The sequence below is a fragment of the Triticum aestivum genome, chromosome 5D, assembly GCF_018294505.1.
Source record: "Triticum aestivum cultivar Chinese Spring chromosome 5D, IWGSC CS RefSeq v2.1, whole genome shotgun sequence".
In the NCBI taxonomy this organism is placed as follows: Eukaryota; Viridiplantae; Streptophyta; class Magnoliopsida; order Poales; family Poaceae; genus Triticum; species Triticum aestivum.
In genome coordinates this window covers 566,282,224-566,296,643 of record NC_057808.1, presented here as the reverse complement: position 1 = coordinate 566,296,643, position 14,420 = coordinate 566,282,224, and the positions used below count along the sequence as shown (strand labels likewise).

The 14,420-nt window shown below is 48.1% G+C and overlaps 1 pseudogene; it reads left to right on the top strand.

Annotated features, from left to right (window-relative positions):
• The window catches only part of LOC123121254 (uncharacterized), a 32,416-nt pseudogene extending 18,271 nt beyond the window's left edge, over window positions 1-14,145 (top strand).
• The last annotated feature ends 275 nt before the right edge of the window (window positions 14,146-14,420 follow it).

Genomic DNA, 14,420 nt, shown 5'->3' with positions numbered 1-14,420 from the left:
TTCTGTGCTTACCATTAGCAATCAGATGAAAGAATTGAGTATTTGCGTCCCCTTGGACCACTTTGCGAACCTTAGCCCGCAAAGCCCACTTCAATTCTTCTTCACGGAGAAGTTCTTTCAACCTCTTCTCTGCTTCAGTTTTAACCTGGAGCTCAGCAGGCATCAAAATCGTGGATTCGGCCTTGACGTCCAGATTCTGTATAAGAGAGAGAAGCCTGTCCTTCTCAATCTTATATACCCCACTAAGGTGCTTAGCCCAACCCCGTAAGAAGCTTCTCAAACTCCTAATCTTATTTTGCCAACGCTCGACCGCGGTCCTACCGCCTACACCCTTCGCCCATTCCCGAGCGATCAGGTCTAGGAACCCTTCGCGTTCGAACCAGGCCATCTCAAAAGAGAAGGTGTTTTTATTTCCCACGTGGTTCGGCTCCCCTGAGTCAACGAACAGGGGTGTGTGATCGGAAAAACCCCGGGAAAGAGCTTGAACCGTCACAAGCGGGAACTTCTGTTCCCACTCCACACTCGCAAGAACACGATCAAGCTTTTCGTACGTCGGGTTGGGCAAAGAGTTAGCCCAGGTGAACTTTCTACCAGAAAGCTGTATCTCCCTCAGATCCAGGCTTTCAATAATAGTATTGAACATGAACGACCATCTGCCGTCAAAGTTATCATTATTCTTCTCCTCTCTCCTCCTAATGATGTTGAAATCTCCCCCAACTAAGATTGGAAGCTGCTCGGACCCACAAATCCGAACAAGATCCGCTAAAAAATCCGGTTTAAGCTCGGGCTGTGCGGCACCATAAACCGCCACCAACGCCCAGTTGAAACCATCAACCTTAGACCTGACTCGAAACTTAACCGCGAAGTCGCCCATGACTACGCTCCGGACTTCAAGCGAATCGCATCTCACACCCAGCAAGATACCACCCGATCTTCCTCGCGGAGGGAGGCAATGCCAATCAAAATCAACACCACCCGCAAGAGAGGAAAGGAACTGGGGCGCAAAGTTATCTCTACCAGTTTCCGATAGAGCAATAAAATCTAAACGATGCTCCAGAGATGCCTCAGCAAGAAACCTTCTTTTAGCCAAGTCTTTCAGACCTCTGCTATTCCAAAAGATTCCTTTCATCACTCATCATGAAATTTTTAGTAGTCCGAATCCTAGCACTCCTACGAACTGCAGAATCGGGGTAAATTTTCCGTTTCCACTTACGCTTGGGTTTGCTAGGTCCTGACTCCCGATCCTCATAACCGGGCTCAGCGGAACAAACAACTGCATTCTCTATGGGCATATCATCGTCCTCTGACTCATGATTGGATGGTGCTAAATCCACACACATATTGTTGAGCACGCTAACCCCTAATGCATCAATTTCATTGTCATTCATGGGTTTAACTGCTGCAAGATTACGAATAGTTTCTAAGGCACGCTCCGCCTCCAAATCTAACAAATCATTCACCGAACTGGAAATCTCACTATCTGTAGCCCCGAGAGAAACTCCCAATTGGTTTGCATTATTTATAATCTCCTCATTAGAAAAATGCAATAAAGAGTTAGATATGTTGACGGACATACCAGTAGAGATTGCAGCATCCTGAAGCTTAGCCACCCTCATGGCACATCGCTGCTGAATGTCGTCCACTGCCGGCTGTGTCTGGAGACGGGCACTCACCCGTCGTCCCTCAGACATCGGATCCGGTATCCCACCGAACGCAATCACCTCCTCCCGAGAGATCATGGTCGGAGTAAGGCCTCCTGCCCCACCCCAACCGCCAGGCCGGTCCGTCTGGACGGACTGGCTCTCCCCATGGGACTGCACCGGTGGCGAACAGGGGGACGGGAGTGCCAGGGCCGCCTGCCCTAACCCCCCCCCAGGACCGCAGGAGCCACCAGCATGGGCGCCTTAGGAGAAGGAGGCCCCGAGGCCACCTGCCCCGAGCCCCCCCCCCAAAGGCACCGACGCCACCAGCATAGAGGAGCAGGCGACGGGAGAGGAGGCATCCGTGGCCACCTGCCTCAGATCCCCTCCCAACGCAGAGAGGGACACGGGAGCCACCTGCCCCGAGTCCCCTACCTCAGCCGGACAAGAGCCACCGGAGGCCGCCTGCCCCGGGGTCCCTCCCGACAACCCATCCACGACCACTGGCGTCACGCCCTGAGAATGGACACCGTGCTGAGCAGGAGAGAGAGTGGCCACCTGCCGACTCACCTCTACCCCTTCGCTGCCCGAGATCGACGACACCTCAGTAACCACAGGCATAGAACAGACAGTATCCTCAAACCCCAAAGCAGGCAACGCAAGCTCAAAAGCCTCGTCGGACTCGATCCGATCACTCCAGAGCCTCGGGGGTGCAGAAGCGGGCTCAAAAGACCCAAATCTCAGTTATGTCACAGGCAGCGAGGAGGGTGGCTCCGCTCCCTTCTCGGTCATCGCAGTGTCGGGCCCCGGTCCCTTGGACATCTGTCGTCCAGAATCTTCGACCGGCGGCTCCCTCGCTCCTGCGCTGCCGTCATCCTCGTGCATATCCACATCGGACCCGTGAGGCGCCGCAACCAAAAGGCTCTCATCCTCAAACTCAATAACCAAATCATAGATCCTGCCTTGGTAAGCCCACTTAACCACTTCCGGCACATACTCAACGTTCAGAATACTAACCAAAACCCGAGCAATCCCATGAGCTCTGGTGAACGCCATATCCACACGCTCAGGCTTCCCAATCAAAATACCCAAGCTGGCCACAACGCGAGCATCCTGCAAAGGCTTGGATGGGGCCCCGGAAAAACGCAACCACGCCTAAGTAAGCGGCGCACCCTGAGGCTCCACCAGCTTCCATTCGTGGAACTCAAGGATGCCATCAGTTCCCGGTACATTACACATCCCAAAACTCAGCAACCTCTGCAGGTCCTCAACCGAAGGAAACTCAACTCTAAACATCTTATCATCGAGACTGACGAGGTCCCACTGGAAGTCCCCAGGGACAAGCTCCCGAAGCCTCAGCACGATCTACGTCTCAGAGACCTCCCCTCTGGCGACCTTAACAATCCCCGTAGTCATGTTCGGGGTCTCATCAGTAACCTCTCGCTCAGACGGAGACTCAAAAAACGTGAGCTCAGCACAGTAAACACCATACATCATAAGTGACGGTGCCTGCTCTCGCAGAATCGGGCAGTCCCCGGAATCATGTGCCGGTTTGCCGCAGGTGTCGCATAGACGAGCCACACACTCCGCAATGAAGTGGCCCTTGTCGCCACAACGATAGCACAGCATCTTTTCCTTCTTACGCGCCCATTTGGACGCCCTATCCACCTCAGCCCTATCCGTCGTTTCCGCAGACACATCAGTCATAACCTCATTCTCAGGGACCTGGACAGTAGCAAGAGCCGTTATCACCTCCATAGCGTGCCCGGTCAGAACTGGTTCCTTGGCAGCCCCACTAACTGTTTCCTGCTCGACAACAACATGAGGGGGTGGTTGACGAGGATGGTACCGGCCCCCTCGGCCACCCCGACCCCCCTGATGGCCACGGTAACCACCACGCTGCCGATTATCCGGACCAGACTGCCCCTCAACAAAGCCACCGGACGGGCCCAAGAACGGCCTCTCAGTTGTACCATCGCTTTGCCAAGCGTAACCTCGACCTCCACCCGTTGACGAAGAACCGCGGTGTTGTCCCGTCCCGTAAACATCGTAGCCGTCATCCCCCCATTGACCCCGGGGCACAGCCACAGACCCACCACCGTTGTGCGGCGGCGGAGATGGGCGTGCAACGACGTGGGGAGGGGGGGCCGGTCTGGGCAGCGGACCCGACAACACCGGCGCCTTCGGGGGAGGAGCCCCCCGGCCTGCAGCGGTCAACACAGCCCCGTTGGCGGCCATCGGCCGAGGACCGGTAGCCGGCCCGCCTCGCCCGCCCGCCGACAAGATGGGAACCTTCGGCTTCCCGGCGGGCGCCACACCAAGGCCACCTGCCCCGCGTCCCGCCACAGCCTTGGGGGGGACCACTCCGCCCCGCCCAGCCCCAGGCGCCGGCGCCGGCGACACGCCCCGGCCACTTCCATGGCCCGGCGGCGGCGGCACAACTGCCCTTGCAGACCCGCTAGATGCCGGCGCCCGCTTGCCTGGAGGAGGCGCACCGCCAGGAGCAGGCGGCCTCTTGCCCGGAGGAGGCGCACCGCCAGGAGCGGCCATCACGCAGAGAGGAGGGATGCGGCGAGCCCGGCCCGGCCCCGCCAAACGGCGATGCGGCGCCCGACGCAGCGAAACCCTAGCACTCGACGTGCGCGGCGAAGGGTTGGGAGACGACGAACGTAACTTGCATGCGCCCCCCTCGATCGTAATAACTGGACGCGACTCTGGCTGGGCCTCATACCCACCAGAACTCGGCCCACTCAAACCAGACGGCCCAACAACTTGCGGCTCGCCAAGGCCCAGCAAAAAATTCAAACGCGCCGTTCGAGCGTCTCGGATCGGGAACGCCGTGACTGGCTGCGACGCAGCCGCGGTCACCTCCGGCGCCGATCGAGAGCTCGTCCGGTGAGCAGCCCTCCGACCCGGCTGCTGTTTAGAAGCTACCACACCATGCTTCTTTTTCTTCCGCGTAACTTTCGTCCAACCATCCGAAGAGAAATAATCCGACAAAGTATGAGGCGGCAAAAATACCTTGGGAATTGGTCCTTTCCACGGCTTGATCTTCGTCGACGAGGATTTACCGTGTCCCTCTGTTTTCTGATCGACAACCTTCTTGACCTGTTGACCTTCAGGCGGATCTCGTATCATGCTCGAGTCAAACCGATGCATGATCGCGTTGGGCTCGGTCTCGTCAGACAAGATGCCTCCGCCCTCACCTTCTTCGTCCGCATCGGTGTCATCCGCAAGCACCCAGAATCGTCCTCCGATGCTTGGCTTAGGTGCTTCACTCTCGGAGTCCGACGCGAGATCGACTAATTCAATCGACTCCTGCACCAGCAAACTCACCTGCACACACTCGAGAACGACAATTTGAAAATCATCAAAAGCAAAACACGCACCCGCTTGGATCTGTTCGTCCACATCCAAATAGCGTCCCGCGAGAATGTCATGATCTTGATCTCGAACTGTCGTCCATCTAGATGCCGCATGATAGTAGAGGAAGCCATCTCTTCCCGATCCAAACTTGTGGTCATCACTATAATGGATCCTCCATCTGATAGGGACCAAGAGAGGATCAGCCTTAATCAGAGCTGCATCGTCCTCCGATCCGTTCGGCCCCCTCCGAATCGCCAGCGCCGGCGGCGACGGAGCCACGGTCTCCAGCACCGGCGACGATGGAGCCAACCCCTCCTGAATTGCCAGCTCCGGCGGCGGCAGAGCCACGGTCGCCAGCACCGGAGGCGGTGGACCTGGAGGCCGCACCATTTCCGGCGGTGTGTCACAGACCGGCCCCCTCCGAATTGCCAGCGCCGGCGGCGGCGGAGCCACGGTCTCCAGCACCGGCGACGATGGAGCCGGCCCCCCCTGAATTGCCAGCACCGGCGGCGGCAGGGCCACGGTCGCCAGCACCGGCGGCGGTGGATCTGGAGGCCGCACCATTTCCGCACCTTGTTTTCACGCAGAGAGGAAGGGCTAGAAAACGATGCATCATTTCTCTTCAGTAGATTGGAAGATGATCCCAGTAGATTGGAAGGGCATCATTCCTCTGCTTAGTTGGGGTGCATCATTTCTCTTCAGTAGATTGGAAGGGCTAGAAAACGATGCATATTTAAGCAAGGATTCTGATGCTGAAAAACTGTTCATGGATAAAGTACTTTCGGAGTACCTACCGAAGTTATCCACCGAAGATGATCCCAGCACCAAGACGAGCAATGCAGCCATATCACAAGTTCATCTGAGTGGACCTTTTTATTCTAGAGATACTGTTGTAGTAGGTGACTCGTGAGACAGAGGGGATCTCTGCACCTGATAGTGATCTCCCAAAGTTCTGGGTAAATTTGCTAGGTCGGAAGTCTCCTCATTGGCAGTATATAACTAGGCTGGCACAAAGAAGCTGTAGAAAGAGACAAAGCATGGAAGAAGGGAAAATTCCTGCTGATGATGCTGAAGCCAGTACCAAACGTAGAAAAATTTCTGGAATCTTGGATTCATCTGCAAATGTTTTAGCTGGAGAAGACAATGACTCAATATTGCCTGAAAGTAATACGGCATCTAGTTCTCATCAAATATCAGTTGATGACACATGGCAGGAACAAGGTATACTAACAGCTCTGTTTTTGGTGTCAATAATGAACTGTTCTAACAGACTCCATTTTGTAGGGGTGGAGAATCTTCAGGACACACAAAGTAATCTTCACATCCAATTGAAGCAAGAGTTCTCAAAGCTATATGAATTGTTCAAACTACCGGTATGCTGAATGTAACGACTTAATTGTTCTCTTGATGTTTGTGTTGAAATATATTACCCGCCCTTCTTCATCAGTTCGGACTTGGGAGTCCCCGCCATGTCGAGGTTCCGTCAGGCCTTAAATGTCAGATTGATGTAGGCCGTAGATACTCTATTAAATACTAAATACTGCGTTGTCCGGGTGTTGAGCTTGACACCTCTTGGCTCAGATACCATAGTACGTTTCAAAATACTTCACATATTGCTTTTGTCTTAAGTCAAACATTGTAATATTTGACCACATTTATATAAAATAATACCAATATCTACAATACTAAATAAATACAATGCAAAAATATATTCCATATGGATCTAGTGATATTCATTTGTTATTGTGAATGTTGGTATTTTTTCTTTTCTTTTGAATAATTTTTCTACTAACTTGGTCAAACATCACAAGATTTGACTTGAGACAAAACTAGTATTTGAAGTATTTGAAACAGAGGGGGTTTTTAGTTGCATGCACCATCCAGTTCAACCAAAAGCCCGAACTGAGAAAGGGCTGGCCATTATACTTAAACAGTTTACTCTTCTTAATTTACTAGTATCGGTAAAATACTTAAGGCAACAACTAGTAGTTAATATTTTTAAGCTCTCAAGTCAGTTCTTTTAGCAAGTAGGATTTTGATAATTTTTTCTGTGTATAATGGAAGATTCTCGCTGTGTCACACATAATGTGTCACAAATACCTAATGATAGCTTTTTGCCAAGTTGGGTCTCCGTAACTTGAGATCTTTATAACATTTTTTTTTTTTGAGAAGAGCTCTTTATAACTGAAAAGCTTGCTTTAGTTCTTGTTGTGTCATCTTCAACCAATTTATATTTAGTAGTTACTACTAGCTAACCTAATGTAAGTACACTGTTTTTAGTACCATATTATGAGTCTTGCTAGCATCTTCATTGTTGGTGCTGGCAATGCCAAACTGATACCGATATCATTAGTTGAGTTCTTCTCTCCGTACACTTCAGATTTTATTTGGCAGCATGAAACATCATTATGCCACTCTATTGGATTTCACCTTTTAGGAGTGTTGGAGCAACTCTAGCAGAGTCGCCATATCCGCAGCCTCCAAAACGCATATGGAGGGCGCTCCATAATTTTTTGGAGCTGCCGAGGCATCGCGCAAACTTTGGCATATGCAGCCTCCAATTTTTTTCCTCTTTTTTTTTGGTTGTGTCAATTCAATACTCACACTCAATTGGAGCGATTCAGACACTAAATTCAAATAACATCGTGATACAAAGTTCTTATATAGGAGGAGAAATGTTAATTAGCGACATTTTCATACATAATTAGAGGGGGGGGGGGGGGGACAAAATTGTTGCTTTTACATATATTTAGTGACTATAGCTAGGGGGAATGTCGATAAGCGACAATGTCTTACATATATTAGATATTAGGCATGTCGGGTCGAGGACTAGGTGCTGCGGCGGGGCGGTTCGGCGCGGTTCTTGCCAGAGCTGGACTTGGAAGGGGACAGACGCGTCCACGCTCCTTGGCCACGCAAAATTGGGCGTGAGTGCCTTCATCCCATTTTGGGCAGATACCATCGTTGAGGTCGGGGGTGGCTTGGCCAGCGAGGGGATGGTCCCAGATGGAGCGCTCCTTCTGTGCGTCCATCTCCTGTACTGCCGCCTGCGCCACCTTGAAGTTGGCCCAGAAGGCGCACTCCCTCTCCGCCGTGGCCTCCTCGACGCCTATGGTAGAGGCGGCGGCCTGGCGGGCATCCCAAGCTGCCCTGCAGCGAGGGAGAGGCGGGAAACCAGCCGTGGAGTCGATCTTGGACGCGACCGTGCAGGGCTTAGCAGCAGCGGGTGGCCTGTGACACCCTCCAGCTCGTCCTGGCGATCGCACTCCTCTGTGATGAGGGCGTCCTCCTCGTCCAGCTGACGTGTCTCCTCCTCCGTGAGTGGCAGCCAGTCCGGCCTTTGGCGAAGCGGCATGGTGAGGACAAGGAGGGAAGTGGAGAAGAAAGTGGAGTTGTGGGCGGCAGGGAGATGAGCTGGGACGGGTGCTGCCTTTTTATATCTACGAGCGGCGGGAAACGGGGTGGGCGGGTGGCGGGAAAATGTGGCGGAAATGGGCGCGGGCTGTTTCGCACGAGGCGACAACCATTAATTGGCTCATTTCCTGGTGAGATAAGTGGCTGCAGGACTGGTACGGGCATCTGACACGCGCCAAATTGGAGCATGTTCCAAAAATCTTGGAGGCCAAGGGTGATATGGCGACTTTGCTAGACACCTTTTTTTGGCCCCGAACGCACAGGCGGTTATTATGGCGATTGGGCCGTTTTGCCGATTCTGCTAGAGTTGCTCTTAGTGTTTAATATATTCCTTTGGTCAGAAGTACAAACTTATTGGCAGTATTGAAAGTTCTGCAAGGAAGATATTAAGAACCAAATACATCCCAAAGAGAAGTAAAATGTTTGGTTGTTTGTAATTGATCAACAATCATAAATTGTGCCTTAACTGAAGAGTGCGGCAATTCTGAACAGCAATACATTATGTGTAGCAAATAAGTTCAAAAATTAATTTACCCTACCATTTCAGTGAGGTTGAAATTTCTGAAGGCACATGATTTCATATACTCATCATTTTGCTATTTTAGCTGATTGTATTCTTTGATGGAACGGTAACATGTTGTGCAGGGGAGTGTTAAATGTGTGTGTGAGGAACTTCTTGACTATGCTTTGAAGAATCACCAAGTCAGTCAGGAGCCAAAGCATGCATTCAACATTGCACTGGTTAGAGAAGAGCCTTCTGTAATTTTGTACTACATGTTCAATGTTAAATGTTGCTGTTCTTCATGAATGTGTACCTTTGCATGCTTTACTTCAGTGCTGGCATGCTGCGTCTCTCTCAAGGCACAAGGTTAATCATAAAGAATCACTGGCTCTTGCTGCAAAATACTTGAACTATGAGTGCAGTGAAACTTGTGTCGAGTTAGTTTATAAGAAGCTAAGGAACCAGAAGGAGTTCGCATATGGAGTAGGCGGAACAGGCAAGAATAATCAATGAATTTCAGTAAAGAACATATCACCATACCAGCAGGAGACCTCAACTAGACATGGAAATGACAAATCAACCCCTAAGCAGACAGCATCTGTTGGTGGGAACGAATCACATCAAGAGGATTCACATGATTTAGTGATTGAGGCTATTGTACCAGGAGAGAAGGAACTGCTATCTGTTCCAGAGATTCATGAAAAACAACATTTACCAAAGGATGTACTTCTTAATAGGATCACAGAGAAAAGAATAAATTTAGTTGACATGGTTTTCTCCTTGAGAGAGAAGAATATCCAAGATAAACAAGCAAATGAGGTCGCAATGTTTGACATGCACAGGCACAATGGAGTGGTGAAACTGAGAAAAGCATGCAGAATAGTTGTGGAACATCTTCGTAGGTCTCAAGCTGATTCAGAGGACAGAGGTGGTCAAACAAAGCTAATAGTTGAATGGCTCACTATGCTAACAAACCTAATAGTTGAATGGTTCACTATGCTACTATATGCGTTTCTGAAGCACATGAGGTACCAGCGTGAGAAGCTTGATTTACAGCAATCGAAGGTGTGGACTAAGGAGTTGCAGTTGAAGGAAAAGTTCCTTCACGAAGCAAAATATGGCCAATTAGATCATACTTTTGATCAGCGTATTTATTTACCAGATTCAGGCTTTGCTATTGAGGAATTCAGCCACTTTAACTCCTGTGTTGATACAGCTACTTTGGCAAACTGTCCGCAGTCTTTGCACAAAACTTCAGTGATGGAAGTTACATTGGTTGGTAGTGTGATTCCATCTGATGTAATCAATGCAGACACAGCGAGAAATGGTTCTGCTGAAGTTCTTATCCACAATGAAGGCAGGCTAGCATCAGAAGGTATTGGTTTGACAGAGAACATGATCAGCAATAGTATTGATTGCATCGACTCGCAAGGAGGGGCATCTCTGGCTGTTCAACATCAACTAAATTCTAGTCCTGCAATTGATAATTCTATTAATCAGGTAGGGCATGGATTAATCAGCTCTTATACTTACTAGTTCTTTGAAGTCGTGTCATTCTGATTTTATAAGCTTATCCATGTCACAACTGCCAGCTTAACTTTTTTTACAGAAACTTCCAACATAATTTGCAGTCAGTTTATTATTACACATTGAAGCTTTGGTTCAAGTTTCATGTCATGTTTTACGGATTGTAGATTTTTCATACAAGTTTTTCTTTGTGATATAGCAAAAAGTAAAGGGGATGTTCAAGTTTCTAGGATGTGTCGTTTTTGCTCTTTCCATGTAGCAATGTGAACATAGTTACTTGCTCATCATGGGCTGCACAGTACACTAGGCATAGAAAACTGTATGTAGTATGTTGCCTTCCTTACTACTCCCTCCGTTCCTAAATATTTGTCTTTTTAGAGATCTCAAATGGACTACCACATACGGATGTATATAGACATATTCTAGAGTGTAGATTCACTCATTTTGCTCCGTATGTAGTCACTTGTTGAAATCTCTAGAAAGACAAATATTTTGGAACGGAGGGAGTATGTCATGTTTTACAGTTTGTAGATTACTCATTTATGTTCTTTGTAATATAGCGAAAGGAAAATAAATGTTTATTATGGTTGCACTAGTATTCTTTGACCTTTTTTTGTTAGTATCCATTATGATACTAATCATATGTACCTGTAACATATATCAGGAATCTTCAAGTGGGGAACATAGAAGGACTGAACATGTTGAGCGACAGAGTGGCGTGGGTTTGCAACAATTACCGGGAGAGACTGACCAACATTTAGGAGATGCTGAAATGGAAGTTGACACCGGCAATGGGGACAATACTCAGGCAGATCCACCTTACTTAGAACCACAGACTGTGGCGCCTGTGCCCAGCCACGCTTCCTTGCAAAAGCCTAAGGAAGTCGAAGCTGTGGCCAATCTTGTAATGCAGTCAGCCCAACCACTTGTAGCACCAGCACGACGTCTGCAAAGAGAGGCAGAACAAGCAGATCGTTCTGGTATAACACAAGCTCAGACTTTGCAACCTGAAATGCAACCATCAGCATCCAGGGAAGCTTATACTCAGACAGATGTGATAATTCAGTCTGCACAACCAAGTATGGTGCCAACTGAGCTTTCACAAAGAGATGTAGAACAAGCAAGCCTTTCTCGTGCACCGTTGTCTCAGTGTTTGCCATCTGCAATGCATCCATCGGCTCCACTGTCCAGTATTCCGCTTGAAAGAACACACCCTGATCAGTGTCAACCAAGTCATCAACCCGAGGCTGCACTGGGTTCTTCAGCACAACTCTTTCCGGTGGCATCAATGATTCTTAACCATCCACCACTTGGTGATGATGCACTGAGAAATGAGTTGCACAGATTACGATTACACATTGACTCGCTTAATAAAACCCACCAACTAAAGGTTTGCTATTTCTTCTTCTAGCTCATGTATGTATATCTTGTTTGTGAATTTCTTACACTAGGTAGTTCCGGGATTCATCTTGTTCTCATTTTTTCACTTATGGACAGCAATCACAACTTAGGACCGAGTATAGCCAAGAAATGGAGAAGCTCAAACAAAAGTATGATTTGTTACTTCAAAAACAAGATTCCACTCATCTTCAGCAAACGAAGACACTTCATAATTTATGTGAGAAAGTTCTCCTCAACCTGTCACTAGCTGACGATCTTCGGGGTCAATTCATATCTTATGGAGAACAAGGTATTGAGTATTGACTATAAGCAATCGTTTTTTTATGTCCTCTAAATGAATATGCTGACATGATTTGCAAACATCCGTACCAAATCTCTATTGCTGATGCTAATTACTTTGACCTGCAGTTGGAGCCCACAGCCCTCCAAATCACCAGACACCCCAGGCTTCTCAGCAAGTTCCCACGAGTCCTTCAGCGGTGGCATCGACTGCATCACCAACTGCGTCGTCGTCAGCTGGTCGACCACCAGCGCCGACGCATCATGTCCAACCGTTGCAGGTCGATCGACCATCACCATCATCATCACCATCTTCACAAGTGGTCAGACCACATCCCTCCATACTAAGCAACATTGCCAGATCAACATCAACTAGATTTAGCCTCGCGCCAGTTCTGCCACCAGGAAGCTTTGGAGTCCAGAGTGAACTAGCACGTGCACCTGCTCCTCATCTTCAGCGCAGGTTGCCTCCACAGGTGCATTCAATGGCATCTGCAAATCAGCAGCAGCTTCCAACTAGGCTGGAGAGCATGTCTGCAAGGACATGGTCTACCCCTGTCACTCCAATAAATATAAGACAATCATGCCCACAGGCCGCTCCCCCAGGGAACCCATCACTGTCAAGCTTGCACCCAAGTTCACACCTCACTATACCGGCACCCTTGGGGCCATCAAGTTCACATCAAATTCGGCAGGTTCCAGCAGTGCCATCAAGTTCACACCCAACACACCTGCTGTCGCCAGTACCTTCGATTCCAAATCCAGTTCTTCCACTAACATCACCGCGAGGTTTGACAACGAAATCTAGCGTTTCATCAGCTGCATTGAATGTGTTGCCAAGTAAAGGTGTTGGGCCTTCAGCATCAGGCTCGCCGGAGTCAGATTCTGATTCAGCATCACTGGATGAATGGCTAACAGGTCTTGGGCTGCCCAGTGATCCCCATGACATGGCGGCTTCTGCTAATGTAATATACCTATCTGATGATGAAGAGACCGGTACGTTCACATTTCCTTGATACCAAGTGTAACAGGTTGCTTGAAAAATTAGAGATCTTAAGGATAGCACCATTACAAAGATACCAATGATAATTTAAATATCATGATCTCAGGTGCAAATGACACAAATGAGTTCGTTGTCTCAAGTGCAGATTTACAAACAGAAAATCCACTGAGATACTATTTTAGAACTAATAGTTCACAGTAACAAAGGAAAAAAAAAGATAACTGTTAAGATTAAATTGTCAACTGGAGCCGCCATGTACACAATGAGCTGATCCTTTGTTCCATGTTATCCAGTACGAAATCCAATAACAGACCTACAATGTGATTCAGAACTGATAGTTAGAAATACATATATTTCAGTTGCAACTGAACTCTTGATAACAATGAATGAATAGTAACTAACAGTCACTTAGGATGACACACACTTATGGCGTTGAATCCGATACAAGTTGTTCTGTGTATTTTTATTAAAGCTGCCATGTGTATTTATTCTCAAGAGAATACATCTGCGAGTAAGTAACTAGCTAAAAATGTCTCAATTTAAGTGAGCTGTCTTTGTTTTTGCTTCATTAGTTTTGTTGTAGCATAGTTCCATTCATGTTTTCCGTTACTTATTTTTCTCTGTCATTTACAATTTTTGTGTAGCAAAGTGATGTTCCTCTTGAATAATCAAATGGCGCTATCAGTTCAGACATTGCACTTAGCACTTGCAATTTTTTGAAGAATATTGTAAATGAACTAGATCATGAGTCTCAATCTGACAGAGTTGTTTGTTCCGTTTGTACAGCTAAATCTGCTATACTTTTGATGTATATATTCACGAATACTTGCTTGCTATCATTACTAGTTTTAGCCAAGTGGTAAAAGCGTTTGTTACCCAAGTGATGGATGTGTAACTGATTGAATCATTTGCTATATATAGGTGACCAAAACAAGCAAAAAATGGCGCTCATCACTGAAGAGCTCCAACAGAAGCTTGCGGTCGAAGGTGGTGCTTGCAAACAAGAAAAGTGATGCCCAGATCGATTTTATAATCACTGATTTGTGATGCAACCCCTTGTTTCTGCTACAGAACCTAGAGTGACGACATGTAACTGGGATTAGCCGGATGTAATGCTTGTTTCACAAATTTGTGATGCGACTTGTAATTCTATATGACATGGATGGATTGACTGAAGGACAATAAATCTCGAGTAGCCTCTGTATATGAATCTTACATTCTTAAGAAGTTGCTCCCCACTACAAGGTATTCTCCTTCTTTTAACATGCAAATGGTCCAACTCAGCATG